Here is a 15,773-nt window from a genome sequence, read left to right as displayed (position 1 = left end):
GTGATACAACAGTGACATTTTAAAATTTCTTCTATTCCCCATGTCAAAAGAGCAGTAGAAAGATGCACATAACAGAGAAAATAATAAATACTTACAAATACACAAGAAAATCAGCCCCAGCTCCCAGAAATCATGAATTCATGAAACTGACCTGAAAATATAAAAGAAAAAAAAAAGTTGAAACAAAAGAAAGCCCAGAACTGATAAAAGTTACTTTTTTATTATTATAAAATAGTTACAAGTTTTTACCATGAACTGAATAAAACAGAATACAAGACTGTTGTCATGCTTTCAGCCAAGTAATTTACACAGAATTTGTTTCCAGGAAGCCAATACCAAGAGAAACAATTATTTCGTTGTTCTGCATCTCACACCATAGCAACCCAGTCCATTATGGCTTCTAAGAACTGTCATAAATGCAAGCATGGTTATCTTTTAATAAGGAAAATAGCTGTGAGGGGGGTTTTGGCTTGGAGTTTTTGCTTTTTTTTTTTTTATGTTCTCAAGTGTTACAGAACATTTATTACTTTTTTTTATTTAAGTAGTTTGTTAACAGCATTTTGCCGCTTACCTGGTGTAAAATTATCGTTTAGGTCGTTTAATTGGAACCTATCTAAGGCAAAATTTATACAAAGAAGAAAGACTAACGATTTTGTTCTCTTATGGTCTAGATCCCAGTTAGAAGCTTAGCCTAAGTACAATGCAGTCACTATAAGGCATGATTAAATCCAACATTCTTTTTCCTGCATACCCCTCAGTTCTAGTTGGAAAGGTAACAGATGCAACTCAAACCCACAGAGCTCGCCTTATAAAATTCTTTAACTAGCACAATGACTCACTTTATGCCTCTAAATATCCATGGTTTCCTCTCTCCAGAACCCCCATGCATTAGAAGGTAGTTCAGTAGTTTATTTTTATTGTTTGGTCTACATACAGCACATTTTTAGTTCTTAGGAAAACAAAGAAACTTTGTTGCACAGCCCTTGTTTTCTTTCCAAAATGTGAGGATGGATATGGGTAACATTAAACTGAAAATAGTAACAGAGCCTGGGCAACTAGTTTAGGTCAAAACCTTTTTGTTCTCTGTGAGCTATCTGATTAATTTGCAGTTCATAAAACAGTGGGTGTAAGCTCAGTTTAAAAACATGTAACTATATTTAAAGATGAAATCGTCATTTTTGTTAGCCCCCAGTAATCTTTAAGAAACACCTTCCCACAACATTTCTGTATCCTAAAGTGCACCAGCCAGTACTGCACAGTGCCTAGAGACAAGGAGAGAATACCAAACTTATCTTGATGCAGAATATCCTCCTTATTTCATACACCCACCCTGAAGTGCATATTATTCATTCCAACCAAGCCCTCCCCCATCCTGAAAGTACACATTTAATTGTCTTCTCTCCTGTAATACCAACAGAGAGTCAACAAATCTCATTTGCTCTATCAATGCAGTGTTATTATTATATATTTTAAAAGCAAGTCTGAATCTCGTTATCAGCTGATTTATGCCATTAGTGTGCTTTGGAGCCACCAATTAAACAAGGACAGTGGTTCATGAGGTCACAGTTAATTAATCTGAAAGTATAAATACACTTTAATGCACACCACCTCATGTAGAGAATTTAGGAACAAAGCACCAAACCTTTATTCTGGCCAAGCAATTAGGGGGAAAGGTTAAATATACAAAATTTTAAACTTAGCTTTAGCACTCTGGAGATCTACCAGGGGAAAAGTTCCGTTTGGTAAAAAATCCTGCAGAACAATAGGTACGTGAAGCCTTGATTCTTACAGCAACAGTGCAAGTGAGGGAGAAGAACAAGGGTAACTGTACCCAGTGATCCCGAGCTTGTTGCCCAGATAACACCTCAGAACTGTGAATCAGCTGCAAGCTTATCCATTATGGAGCTGGTCAGTGTGGGGGAAAAAATCCCAACCCTAAAGAGCCTGATCTATTCAAAATGGACTCATCAGTGTGGGGGTGGCTGTTGCATTCAGCAGACTGTACAAAACTGGCCTTTCTTTCAACCACTTTCCCTTAGCAAATTTAATAAAATAGTGCAATCAAGGAAGGGTTCAGTAATACCCATAGTCTACCAACACAAGCAGAGTGCAAGGAAAATGCTGAAAACAGTCTAATCGACCAGAAACAGCTATTCATAGTGACAATTCAAGTATGAGGTATCTAGACTTTACATGGAAGAAAATACCTTTGTCTTACTGCCTGGACTCATCTTACTTTGCACGGTTCTCTGCCCAAAAGAAAGACAACATAGCTAACACATAGACACACAAAAGTAAGCCACATGACCTGATTAGATGGAGTAGTTGTTATCTATTTTTTCTTCTCTTACACCTGTAGTCCTATATTCTATAGCCTCCATCACTTTTATTATTTTTAGATGCCCAAGTACTTTTCCTTAAACTGAAAATAAACCCTAGTTTCTTACCTACATAGAAAACTTTCCATCCATCAAACACTGACATCACAACATTAATAACAAATTATTCTGTTAGCTCAAACCATCTACATTTTCACTTTAGATGTCTAGAGTTGAACTCCAGGTGACCACACAGGTGACCAGCTGTTGCATAAATATATAAAAGAACAAAGCTGTCTTTAAAGTATTCTGTTGTTTTAATTGGTACAAATCCCACCAGAAATTTCACTCCGATATTTTGCAGTTTAAGTGCTCTCAAACCATTCTGAATACCTGCAATTTCTGCATGTTTGGAAGGTTGCTACCATCCTTATCAAAGATTTGCTCTCCCAGTGCCACTATGAAAGGGGGGAAATAAATCTGTTAGAGCAGCTTACGCTCTGATTTCAGGTACCTTTGCTAAAGAGTTAGTAAAGGTAAGCACTCCTCATTGACCTAAGAATATTACACAGTCATCCAACAATTTAACAGAATCCCTCAAAATAACTCAATTTTCAAAAAGCTAAGCTTTTGCTTGCCTTGCGAGCACATATTGACACCAAGAGAACACTGGACATAAAACAGATTATGGACATCACTAAATGATGGTAGGACCTTGTTTACCATATGTGTTATGAACAAAAGAAAATTCCATGAAAAGCCAAATGTCAGTTATCAAATAGCCATCTTTTCACCCAGTCAGCTCTTAATAATTCCAATAGGTATCAGTTTTCAGAAAAAAAAATTTAAATGGTTTTGGAAAGCAGAAAAAATATTTACTAATTTTAAAAAATCCTTAATTAAAATATCCTGATGTTTCTAAGATAGAGCCTCTACAGGTAGCCTGTATTTTCTGTGCACAGTCACCAGTGAGCATGAAGGAAGCCTGGAAGCAAAAAATGGAAGCAGCTATTTAGTAAAAAGCATGGCATCATGTTATATCATTTGAGAATGTGGCCTATCATTGTGGGCTGCTGGGACTAAAATATGTATCATTTAAAAACTGTTAAAAAACTATTTTCAGAATTATAGCATGATGTGAAATGAGAAAAAGGAATAATACAGAAATGAAACTACACATTTAGGGCCTGAATCACATAGCAATTTCACACCCTTAAACGTGCAACATTTCACAATTAAAGCATCATTAATGGCCTGTAAATGTCTAGACAGAATCACAAAAATTAAAGAAGGAGTAGGCTGATTGTAAGGAGAACCTTTGAACCAGATTTCTAAAAATCTTCCTTAATTCAGATAAAGGGCACAGTTTCAAGATGGTTAATGAAAAATGTTTTACTTACACGCAGAAAATTCTTCATACATGATCATTTTAAAACAGGAAAGCAAACGCAGTAGTTAACCACTATGAGCAAATTTCTGGTATCTTCCCTTTGTTTCACTCCTGCTCAAACACTCAAGGATTGTATTTTACCACCTTTGCTGGCTTGTTTCTTGAAATCTTTATTATTCTTGGTTCTAAGCATAGCCAAAAAAAACCCAAAATCCCCAAACAAATAAACAAACAAAAAATCCAATCAATCCAAATTAACTACCACATTGTTTCCCTCTCGCTTTTCATTTTAGAATAGTCCTTCTGCAGTAATCTTCATTTGGATTTTTGTACTCCTTAACAGAGATTGCAGTCAAGTGATCCATCAAAGAAGGAATCAGGGCATGCCACCTGTTCCACAAGTGGTAATTTTAAAACACATTGCATCACAGTGAGTTAAGAACCACACCACAGTGCATAGAGTGTAAAATTGGTCTCCAAAGCTCTGTACTCAGTTGCTGCTTTTGTTACAGATTTTCTGCTCAACCTTTAGCAGAAGTTGCTTTGTGCTTCTTAGTTCCTCATACACAAAAAGGAGCTACTATTTCTTCCCTCTGTAGCAGTGATGCTTTACAATTCTACACCCCAGAAGCTGTGATGTCGTTATTACAGAAACGAGGCTCAAAAGAAGTACCTAAAATAGGCTACATCTCCACAGTTTTGCAGGGAGATATGAGCTCACTCTGCCCACACTTGGAGATGACTGGCCACAAACCCACTCTAATCCAGTTTAGCTCTGGTTAGCACTTACGTAAACTACATGACTTCCAGTTTAGAGCAACCTCACATCTGCCTACAAAAAACATGTCAACATACACATACAATGATGGTGTTTCTGTAAACTACCTCTTAAAGAAAAGGAGCCCCATAAACATCACCACTTTTGCCAAGCTCCACAGACAGTGGTTCCCCGTCTTTCCCAAAAGGGTGTCACTCGGTAGTGGCACATTACCTGGCAGTGTTACATTATATAACTGGCTGTAAAAGCTCCTTATCATCTCCTCTCTAACAAATAATTGTGTTATTGTGTAAAGGTCTCCAACAGGCAATTCAGGAAGGTTCCTCTGCTGTCTGCTTGCAGATCTGTAAAGCATCCAATCATTACAGGACGTGAGCATAGAATAAAAAATGTATGTAGTATCACTTCATAGCGTAGCATCAACTTAAGTCTAAAAAGGATTTTGATGAAAAAAAGTATTGCATATCTCCAACAACTAATTTAAATATATTACTACATCTACCACTAAAATTACACTTGAAAACACCAAAAACATCTAATTCACTGTGCAGATGAAAGAAATACCTAAATATGCATTTATTCCTTCATTTAAAAGGCAGGGTGCTAGCATTCCAGATCTGATAAGCTTTGTGTGCATACTTTTGAGCAGATAAGAACCACAAGACATACACCACGCTGCTTGGAAGGCTGAAGGGAGAGGAGGAGCTCCAGTTATAACTCATCGGCTGCAGACAGCAAAAGCCTCCTCTGTTGCCCGGGGAAAGGTGGTAAATGCTGCTGGCTCCTTGCTCCCACATCAAGGGACTCAAATTTCCCTGGAGTTCCTGCACCAGCCCACTGTCACTCACATGGTGTGCTGGGACACAAAAAACACCTCTGAACTTCTGGTGAGCTACACGGCATTTTCACAGCCACAGGCTCGGGCGTTCCTGATCAAAACGACTGAATTAAAGAAAACAGAGAAAGCTTTCACAACAGGGCTGTTTCTGTAGCATTTACATGTGCAGATCCGTGTGCTGAAGGCACTACAAGGTAAATTAAGCCCTGAATGAAAATTTACAGCATTACAAGCCCCAAGAAGTATGGCCGGGATTTCAAACACAAGAAACCCTTGCAGTACTGTGCTGTTGGAAGGATGTAGCAAGTACAGAGAGAGCTTTACAGCTAATCCAAACTGCGCTCCAGAGTTACTCTCTACACCTGGAGAAGCTGTGGGGGCTGCAGAGGATGTGGCTTGGAAGTGACATCCAGGGTCACTCTGCAGAGACTCACTTTTGTCAGGCCCCTGTGGAAATCAACCACACAAAGACCGAAAGGGCGGCGTTGGCATTGACCTGCATTATAATACTTGGCCATTTTTTTTCTCTTCTCTCTCTCTGGGTCTCAACTATACTCTCACCATGTGGAATGATAGCTTTTTAATCTCTTCCTATGGGTGTACTTGCAACTATAGCAGAGTCTCCTGGCATGACTGTAATACAGTCTCATAAGGGTTCTCCACATGCAACTTTAACACAAAATAATAACATTTTTGTTCATTATATAATACTATCTTTATGCAACAATACACATACCAGGAGCTGTTAGCTTACCACTTGGATGTAATTTTTCTTGCCAAATTGTACTAAAATTAACAATACTTTCAGTCGTTTTTGGCTCCCTTTATCTTTTGAATACATAATGTGTCAGGTTCCCTTGCCTTTCATATGCAGACCAATGTTTAAAATAATTTTGCTGAAGAATTGTCTTACTGTGTTTAAAAGAGGGTATATTCTTTCAGCTCAGTCATATGACTGAAAACAACAGTATAAAAAATATAAAATATTATTCGAACTGGAATTCACCATGCAGTTAAGTCTCTTTAATGAACTTCTTGAGGTCTGGATTGGACCAAACTGAAATTCTCTTACACGACAGAATGGAATTGCATTGATTTTTTATTCAAATCAACTATCTATATCTATGGGTGCCTATTTATCCTCAATTTTTTAATATCTATTACCTATATATATTTTTATATTTAGATATAAGTGATGACCTGCTCTGAGCAAAAAAAAAAGGTCTTTCTGGAAAGAAAAATGAAAACAAATTACATGTCTGTAATTTCCTGGCCTGACAAAGCATCAAGAATTATGTAGAGTTGAGAACACTTAGATAACTTGGGAGGCTTTGAGTCACTGAACATCCCTCAGTGCCTGATGCTGTCACACTCAGGCCACAGAAAGGGTTTAGGATACATCTTCATCAGGTTCTTTCACTGCACTTTGACTTAAACACCTACTCAACTGTACTTGTGCTACATTTACCAGATGCAAACTCCTTGGTACATTTTTTTTTATAGTGTAACACCTACATATGCATAGACAAGGCTTGGAATAGTAACAGAAAGCTAAAGCCCTTGAGCAAAGATATATTATATATATCTATATATATGGGGGGCAGGGGGAGTGGTAATTCTGAAAGCCCAGTTTTACCATTCTACCACTATTTCCAAGAGTTAAAAATGGTAAGACAGCTGAAATGTTTAGCTGATATTTTAGAGATATCAACAATGATACTAGTGCATGGTAACACATCACCATATTTAAAATTCCAGCATAATTATCCCATATAGCATGTGGATTTGATGGTTCCCTGACAACTGGAGATTCAACCTGACACAACTGCAATGCACTTAAACAACAAAAAAACCATAGAGATTGATGGTTTTGATTAAATTCAAAAAAACAAGGAGGAGAAAAACAAAAAAGAATAGAAAAAGAGAAAAAGGGAAAAGGGGAAAAGAAGCTAAGTCAGCTGCACACAAACTAACAATTTTTCTGACCCATCTATTTTGTAATATTATAAGTGTGCCATTTGTTCCCATTGAAATTAGTATTAATCCAGACAAAATATTGGGATTCTGTATTGGAGAGTCCCATGTAACAGAAGCTAAGATTTTTCAAAGCTAGTTAAGTAGGACATAAAAATCAATTAGAAGGCCTTAAGAATGTCTGCCTTCAGGTCTACTTCCCTGGATTCCCTGAGGGACAAAACCTCCTTACTCCATATCTTGGAGTTTTCTTTCCCTGAAACCCTGAAACATAATAATTACAGCTAAAATCCTTTTTTTTTCCGTTAGTCGTGTACTAACATCCCCTCTCAGCTCCCATTTTTGTAATTCATTTATCCTGACACTATAATCAGAGAAAAGGAGGTCCAGGTGCTCTATTTTTCATTTCACTTTAGAAAAATAAGTCAGTAAAATTTCTTTCTTCCAAGACCCATTCAATTAGGATCCCACCTTACATGTGGATCCTCGGTGAGAACTGTTTCCAAGTACATGGCACAGAGTGCCCCAGAAAGGATATTGCTTTATATTCTGCCCAAAGGACCCCTCTATTTGTGATTATCTACAATTATCAGTCCTAAAGATAATTAACTCTCACCTGCTGGACAAATAAATCAGTCAAAAAAAAAAAAAATAAATAACCACATTATCTCATCAAGCCCTCAAAATAAAAACCTTTTGGCCTTCTTTCAGTGTCTCCTAAAGCATGGCTACTTCATTAGTTAAAAAAGGAAGAAAAAAATTGTGTTAATTAAGGAAAGAGTGCACCTTGAAACAGAAATTTGCCTTCAATGGCAAAGCTATCAGTTTGATAAGGTTTTACCCTTTGGAGACTTTATCAAGTGTAGCCCTAGTTTTTTTGGATTTTTCACCTATGACATCTCTGTCAAAATCTGAACTGAGATTTTGACAAATACTTGTTGCCTATCATCTAAAGGTTTGGACCTCCTATTTTTTCTGTGACATTCGCCTCTGCCAGATATTTTGAAACCAGAACTGAAATATGTTCATCAAAGACAGAAATTCTTTCAGGCAATACTGCCCATCAAAAAAATGATATGATGACCCTTTACTCCAATTTATGTTAAGCACAGTCCTGGGTACTAAAGTCAAGCAGGTTAAAATGCTAAAGCACTACTTTGTATCAGCCAAAAAAAATCAGTTTTATGTTCATAGCCTGGTTTTTATACTGGTTGTAGGAATCACATATCAGTAAACTCAGAGTCAGTTACCCTACACTTTAGGACAGAATGTCCCAAGCTACAAATTTAAAGGCGAGTTTGGGGGAAGTGTTCAGTTTCTCATGTGCTGAAAATTATTTAGATAGTCACAGCCTCTTTAGACAGTCATATAAAACCATATCTCCAGGCACTTACCAGCATTGCTTGACATCTATGAGCCCCAGGCTATCTGCACCTGCCCTCAGCAAGGTACTGACAGGCTGCAATGAAAAGCTGATGGCTAGAGGGGTGGTTACTAGGCGCTTTGCATGCAATATTTCAAAAATGTAAGTGGAATACTGATCTTACTAAAGAAAAAAAAATTTTTTAAATCACACTCAAGAAGTTGGCAAACCTAAAAGTTTCACCAAATTAACTCATCAGCCTGACGTCTCTTTACAAGATCTTATCACTGCTTTAACTGAACAAAAGAAAGGAAGGAAGAAAAGAAAAATATGCAGAGAATAACTTCTATTTCTCTAAAAAGAAAGTTCTATAGGAAGTACTTCAAATGTGTTTCTGTCTTGTGCTAAATGAAGCAGGTCCTGCTGTGGAATTTTAGGGTGGTGTTTTACCCGTTTTCTTTTTAATGAACACCAGAGTGAACATCACAGCAACATCCATCAGAAATCATTAGAGCACAAGTTATAACTATTCCCTGGTACCCATAAAATATGTAGGTTTTCTTCTTTTTTATTTTTTATTATTATTGCAAAATTTTCCAATTCCTCTATTTTACTTTAACTCAACACACTTTGCTTCTTTGAGCTAGAAATTTCCCTTTTTCCAGGTGACCCTGCCCTCTTTTTCTGGCATATGAACCCTTTGGAATGCAGTGCAAAGTTAACTACTTATGTATAAGTAAACTTATAAGAAGAATTTCTGGGAAATTAAGAAAAGAGAAAATGTTGATATTCCACTTTCAAAAACCAAGATCATGTTCTTAGAAAATCTCTCTGACTTTTCTTATTCTTCCTTATTCTCCCTTTCCTTCATTTAAGAAACTGTGAAATGTTAGTTATAGTTCCAATGGTAACATTTATACTTTCAATTATTTTATTGCAAACTACTCCTTGATTCCAAATAACTTAATCCACTTTCTTTGCAACTAAGGGTGTCAGGGTGGTGCTGCAGGTCACGGTTCTTTCCAAAATCCCATTGTTCTCATTGCTGTGTAAATTGTCACAGAGAGACTGAAAAGTCTACAGTTCTCAGAGGACAGGAATTTTCAAAATATCAGCAGACAGAGTATTCAGTGTGGATAAATATGGTCCTTCAAAGAAATATAGCAAACCCTAGGGATTCCTCTGAATCCACAGGAAAGCATGGCTATTTTGGGGACACAGGGTTAAAACGTTCCTGTACTTGTTTTATCACAGAACAATGAATAGTTTAATGGATCTAGGATTTTGCCCTTTGTTCTGTCATCCCAAAGATGTAACGAACCTTTCAGATATTTCCAGAACTTGACTGAATTATAATAACCTGACAATTCACTGCAAAGTCAGAAATTACTATTGTTAATCACCACAAGAATATATTTTGCACCTATACAACACTTCCTAAAGTAATTTTAAATTACCTTACAAGAAGACAAATATTTGAAAATACTAGAGTTGGATGACATTTTCCTCTGCACAGAGTGCCAACATAAAGTTTTTGGAACTTTCAAGCCATAATTTGAAGATCTAGGAACACACATTTCAAATACCGGTGCCCTATACTGGGTGAAATAAGAAGTCACCTCCTTGAAAATCAGAGAATAAGATTCTACTTAATGAGATCAGAAAGAGCAGAATCCCAGTCTAAGCCATGTAGAGTGCCACAAAACTCAGTAAAAATACTATTAAAACATTTTTAAACTTTTAACTTTAAAAAAATTACATTACTCTCATAAGTCAGATGAATCCTCTGTGTAGGCATGCTGACTTGGATTCTGAGATGAACTCATCACAAGTTGCTTAAGTGCATGTACAAAAATTAACAGATAATTATATAAAAAAATTTGCAAGATGGCTCAATGCCAACAAGAGTCTCCCATCAATCACATATTATACTTTTCTTGATATCTCTCCCTATGCAGAGAAGCAGCTGTGCTGTGTAGCAAGTCCCAACAATTTTTAAAACCTGACTCCTGGAGACAAAATAAGATGGTCTGAAAACAAAACCAGTTAGACCCTTCTGGTTTTACTTGTTCTTATGTGGCAACACAAGTTGCAGGATTCTCACATTTTAGTGAACTCAAATTTCACACCATTTCAAAGATCCAGTCCAATCCTACAGAAGCCAAAGTACTTGCATGGTGTGAGTGATGGCTGTATTTGGCCTCATTAGCTCAAATATGCCTCATCCAAGATGTATTTCAACAAGCCAACCCTGCAATCACGCGGCAGTCAATGGTGATGCTTTTCATTATTTCAGTGACAATAACAACCAGAGTTTCAGGCAAGGGTAATAGTATTCCTGTGTAAAAACTGGAAGCAAATACTACCATCACTAGGATTTAGCAAACATGTAGAAATGCAAAAAGAAAAAAAAGTCACACGCAGAACTTTTCATTCAAATACATACAAAGCCCTCTGTGATTACAGCACACAAATTACTGCTATGCTGTTACCAGCCTTGACTGGAAGGTATTAAAATTAAAAGCCAAATTTTAACACTGCAGAAACAAATCAATCAACACTTTCAGCTTGAATGGACTCACTTTATGAAATCAAGCAACATTGCAGGAGTTAAAAAGTGTGCTATGTGATCTGCTATTTAATCTTTTCATTTCTTTGCTCTAAATGTGGCCTGTCCAAATTCCTCCAATAGGAAAATTTTCTAAAAGAACAGACCACTTTTGAGCCATTTCAGTCTAGATGTGGAAAATAAACAACACTGCTATACACCTGAACCCAAAATGTAGGATATATTCATACTGTGGGAGAGTTACACATTAGCAGCACACTATGAAAACTGGGCATGCTGGGAAAATATCAAGCTATTTGAACAAAAACAGTATTATTCATAACGTAGTTTTTCCACTTTGGAAACATAACTTGGCACACTCTCTATTAGGCCCAAGTATTCTGAGCTTCAGATACTCCTACAGAGCAGCAAAGTGGGTTTTATTCAGCTACATGCAAAGAAATATAGTTATTTCTTTTCTGTGTCTGAAAATAACTTGTCCACTCCAATAGAAAGTCTGCTGCTAGAGAGGTTGATAATTAAGCTTTTGGAGTTTGCCATCCATTAAAACTTGATGATCCCACCCAAAGCGCTTCATCATCAGAACCATCTGGTGCTCTTTCTGCACAATTACCAAAATACAGAACATATTTTGACTTGGCACTTGCATTTGGTAGACACTTTAGTCATTTTATAAGCAACAAGGCAGCATCTTGCCAAAGCACGGCCTCAAAAGGAAATTTCAACACACCAGAATCTGACTTCTATCCCAGGAAGTTCTACCAGGGTAGAAAGAAGGAATGTCTTCGCCTTCGGTAATGTGCTCACCTTCACATACAAGATACCTCTTACCAAATTCATTTCTCTGTGTTACCTCTATATGTTGATTATTCAAAGCATTATCTAGCATATTAGGGGTAAAGTGAAGAGCCTCAATTCTGAAAATCATTTTCTTTGAAGAAGCCTGCCTCTGAAATCAAGCTAATGATCCGCCAGAAATCAAATTATTAGCAGTAAAAGGAACCAAAGGCATTTCACAATGCTACTCTGAAGATGAATATGGAGAATATTTCACCTTGGACTCTCCCACCACATTTTTTTTCAGTGTCTGCACATAGTGCAATAGTGTGAGCACAGCCCCAAATGTAGGAAAGCCTGAAAAACAATGGGAGAAGTAGGGAATATGGACTAATCTTGAATGATACTTGACTTCTTTTTTGGCTCTTAGTTTCCAAGATTTTCTACAAAAAAGAAAACATGATGAGAACATGGAACATACTTCCAAAAGCATTAATAGGAGTCATTTCCAGATTGCCTTTAATTCACTTGTTTTAGTCATCTCTGCCAGAAAAATTTGTATCAGAAGTTGAAAATTCCTATGCAGTAAGGATGTTATTCTCAGCTTTCTCAGGACAGTATCAAGAACAGGAAAAAACAAAAATAAGAGAACTCAGTTGAAGTGATTTCTCAAATCAAGACATTTGAGTTACTTTTAGGAATTCTGAGGATAGGTCTACATTTAATGTCCCTCACCTATAAGCACCCCGTAAGCAAGGACACAAAATGATGCAAACATTTTGGAACATATACTCTAAGGAATTTACTTTATATATTATCCCTGGTGGAAATAATGTTTCTCACAAAGGCTTCTGTTTATTGAACATACAAATTATTAACCTGGTTGGCATCAAAATGGGCCAACTGCTCCCCAATTAGTGAAAATATATGAAAAAAAGAAACAAGCAAAAAAATTTTTTTAAATAGTGAAGCATAGAAATACATTCCAAATGACAACTGCAAGTTCCAGAGCAAATAAATAATTGTTGCACTGTATACAGCATGGAAGCCACAAAAATATATAGACCAAAAAACACAGGTTTTCAAACCCAATGGTCATACCAGAACATGGATTTGCCCCCATCAAAATTTTCATATATATAAAATGGATCACTAAAACATTAGAAATAACAGACAAAAGATGGATAATTGACAGGTAAAATAATAAAAGATCGAATAATTGTACACACAGACAACTGAACAAAAATTTATGAAAAAGTTAGTAAGAAAGTTACATAAGAAATTTGGATGGAAATTAAAGAAGCTATTATTGCAAGTAACATAGAGGGGATAGTCCCTCAACAAACAACATTCTGAAGAAACAAGTTTCATGAAATTATAATAGCAAAGTGCAACAAAGGGATGTATAAAATATGTAATCACATAAAAATATTTCTGCACAAGAGTATAAGGCATGGAACTAACGAAAGTGAGAAATTAGAAACAGTCAATTTGGTGAAGAGATCTATGGGTGCACATGGCAATCTGAGGCATCACAATCACATTCATCCCTATTAGACAAGCCATCAGACAGGCAAATGTAATATATGAGCAAGTAAATAAACATTTGACTACATAGAGTGTCATCTTCATTGGGTGACAATCCAAAGAGTCTGTATCTCCTTGTTGGCAAAAACAAACTGCACATTACATCCTTATTTTTATAGGGGATCTCGGAGCAGATTTCCTAACATCAGAGATTTAAAAAAACAAATACAGCTTACTTATTCTCACAGCTTTTTCTCTTTTAATTTTATCACAGCCAACAGTATTGTAAAAAGTAGCAAATTGCCATCAAGTCATAGGCCCTTATTTTTTGAGTGCCAGCATGATTTCTTAAGTCTCTACCAACAAGTGAAAAGATCAAAAGTATTTACTTTCAGGAAGACTAATCAGATTACTGTCACCTTACAAAAGCATTACAGGGCGTCCTTGTTATTTCAACTATTTCATCACAGTGACATGTAACAACCACAATGTGTTGATAAAGCGCCAAACCCAAAGGGATAAATCAAAATGCATAAGAATTAAGACAGAAATAATTCAACTTATACCTTAGAATCTTGAGCAACCTCTACACCACCAGAAAAGCTTTGGAGGGGAAAGATGTTGGTGCTTTCAGGCCAGTGGAATTAATATTTTGGTTTAAATTTCACAGCATCTCAAAAAGGCCAAACCCAATGGATCAGATTCACTAATGTGTTATTTCAGTTTTATTACTTCTCAGAAACAGTGGAGCCTCATTTGCTTTGATACACAGTAATTAGATATAAAGTCTACATTAAAAAAGAGACAACCTAATATCTCCATCTCATTTTAAATATATATATATATATATATATATATATGTGATAGGTCCTTACTTTACTTATTCTAATAAAACTAGGAGTTTACCATTCATAAAAGTGACATGTTCTGGCATATTTTTTGATGCAAATTCTGTACAAGCAGTGACATGAGATAGTAGTAGACCTAATTCCATTGAACATATCAAGACTGAGTTGCCAGCTTTGAAAAATGGACATTTTTTGCTAAGCAGATGAGCTCATCATGAGCCCAGTGCATGGTTTTTCCTACAATTATGTTCTAATGCAACTGAGAAGCTGGAAGATATAAACAGAGCAAGATATTTCATCTGGCCCTATTCTTGCCTACCCAAATAGGAACAAGAGCAGCAGAGATTTCCCAAGTCCTTCCCATGCACAAATATATTCATTTCTATATGTTTTGGCCTTCAAAACTGTGAATCAGAAACCGGGATCAGACCAGAAATAACTGCAGTCTGCTTTTCACAGAAACACAGTTTTCTTGTTATGCCTTGCTATAGTTATCTATCTTGTAATATCTTATTCTTGTCACATCCTAAAAATCTGCATCACTTTTTTTTTCGCTTCAGGATGAATTCTGCCTTCATCTGCAAACCAGGAGTCCCCACAGAAGCCACAGTGGTTGCACACCGATGTACCAGGAAAAACAGAACTTGCACTTCCAGTTAATCGTCTCCTATGTATTAACACATTTTTATAGTAATACAATACACACAGTTTATGTTGTGATTTAAGAATTAAAAACTAATCACATGTAAAATTGGGCCATTCAAGAAATAACTGCCAAGTAAGTTGGAATTAGAGCTGTATATGAACCATTCGATGCTTGCACTTGCACCAGTGAACTGGAAAAGATCAGTAAGCCAGCAAGGCTTAGGTAGAGAAGCTGACACTCCAGCAGCCTCCACAATCCCCTCTCCTTTAAACAATTAAAACAATCCTTCCATTTAATGGCAAGGAACAGGGAAGGAGCATAGAGGAAATAAGGAATGAAGGGTAAGGAAATAAATCCTTAACAGTATAACCTGCAATGATTTTTTTTTTCAGTCAGGTCAAAAATTATTCCATCTTGTTTAATTCTGAAAGCATTTTAAGTTCCTCCTTGTCTAATAATTAATTATAATACAAAATTGTGTGGGGCAAAATAATACCTTTTCTAGATCAAAAAAAAAAAAAAAAGCAGAAGTCTGCCAGCAAAAAATATATTTATCCAATTCTAATATGTGTTTCTCAACTTCCTGTGTACTTATTAGCAAGCACTTTCATCACTGTCTGGCTGAAAAACGTCTGTATTGAACAAACAATGCTATTTTTCACTGAGCTCAGTGGTGATATTTTCCTGGAATTTAGAACTGTGAGTCAGTCACATGACAAATTAATTTAAAATATCATCAATTGAT

The 15,773-nt window shown here is 36.3% G+C and overlaps 1 protein-coding gene across 2 annotated transcripts in view; it reads right to left on the bottom strand.

The window, feature by feature from the left end:
* Positions 1-15,773, bottom strand: part of SOX6 (SRY-box transcription factor 6) — a 373,677-nt gene that overhangs the window by 317,791 nt on the left and 40,113 nt on the right. For both annotated transcript variants that reach the window (XM_048307281.1, XM_048307282.1), the window contains one exon: positions 96-151. The gene's annotated coding sequence lies outside the window, so the exon portion shown is untranslated. The remainder of the gene's footprint in view (positions 1-95; positions 152-15,773) is intronic.

This window comes from Corvus hawaiiensis, chromosome 6 (genome assembly GCF_020740725.1).
Source record: "Corvus hawaiiensis isolate bCorHaw1 chromosome 6, bCorHaw1.pri.cur, whole genome shotgun sequence".
NCBI lineage: Eukaryota > Metazoa > Chordata > Aves > Passeriformes > Corvidae > Corvus > Corvus hawaiiensis.
This window is presented reverse-complemented; position numbering and strand designations above follow the sequence as displayed.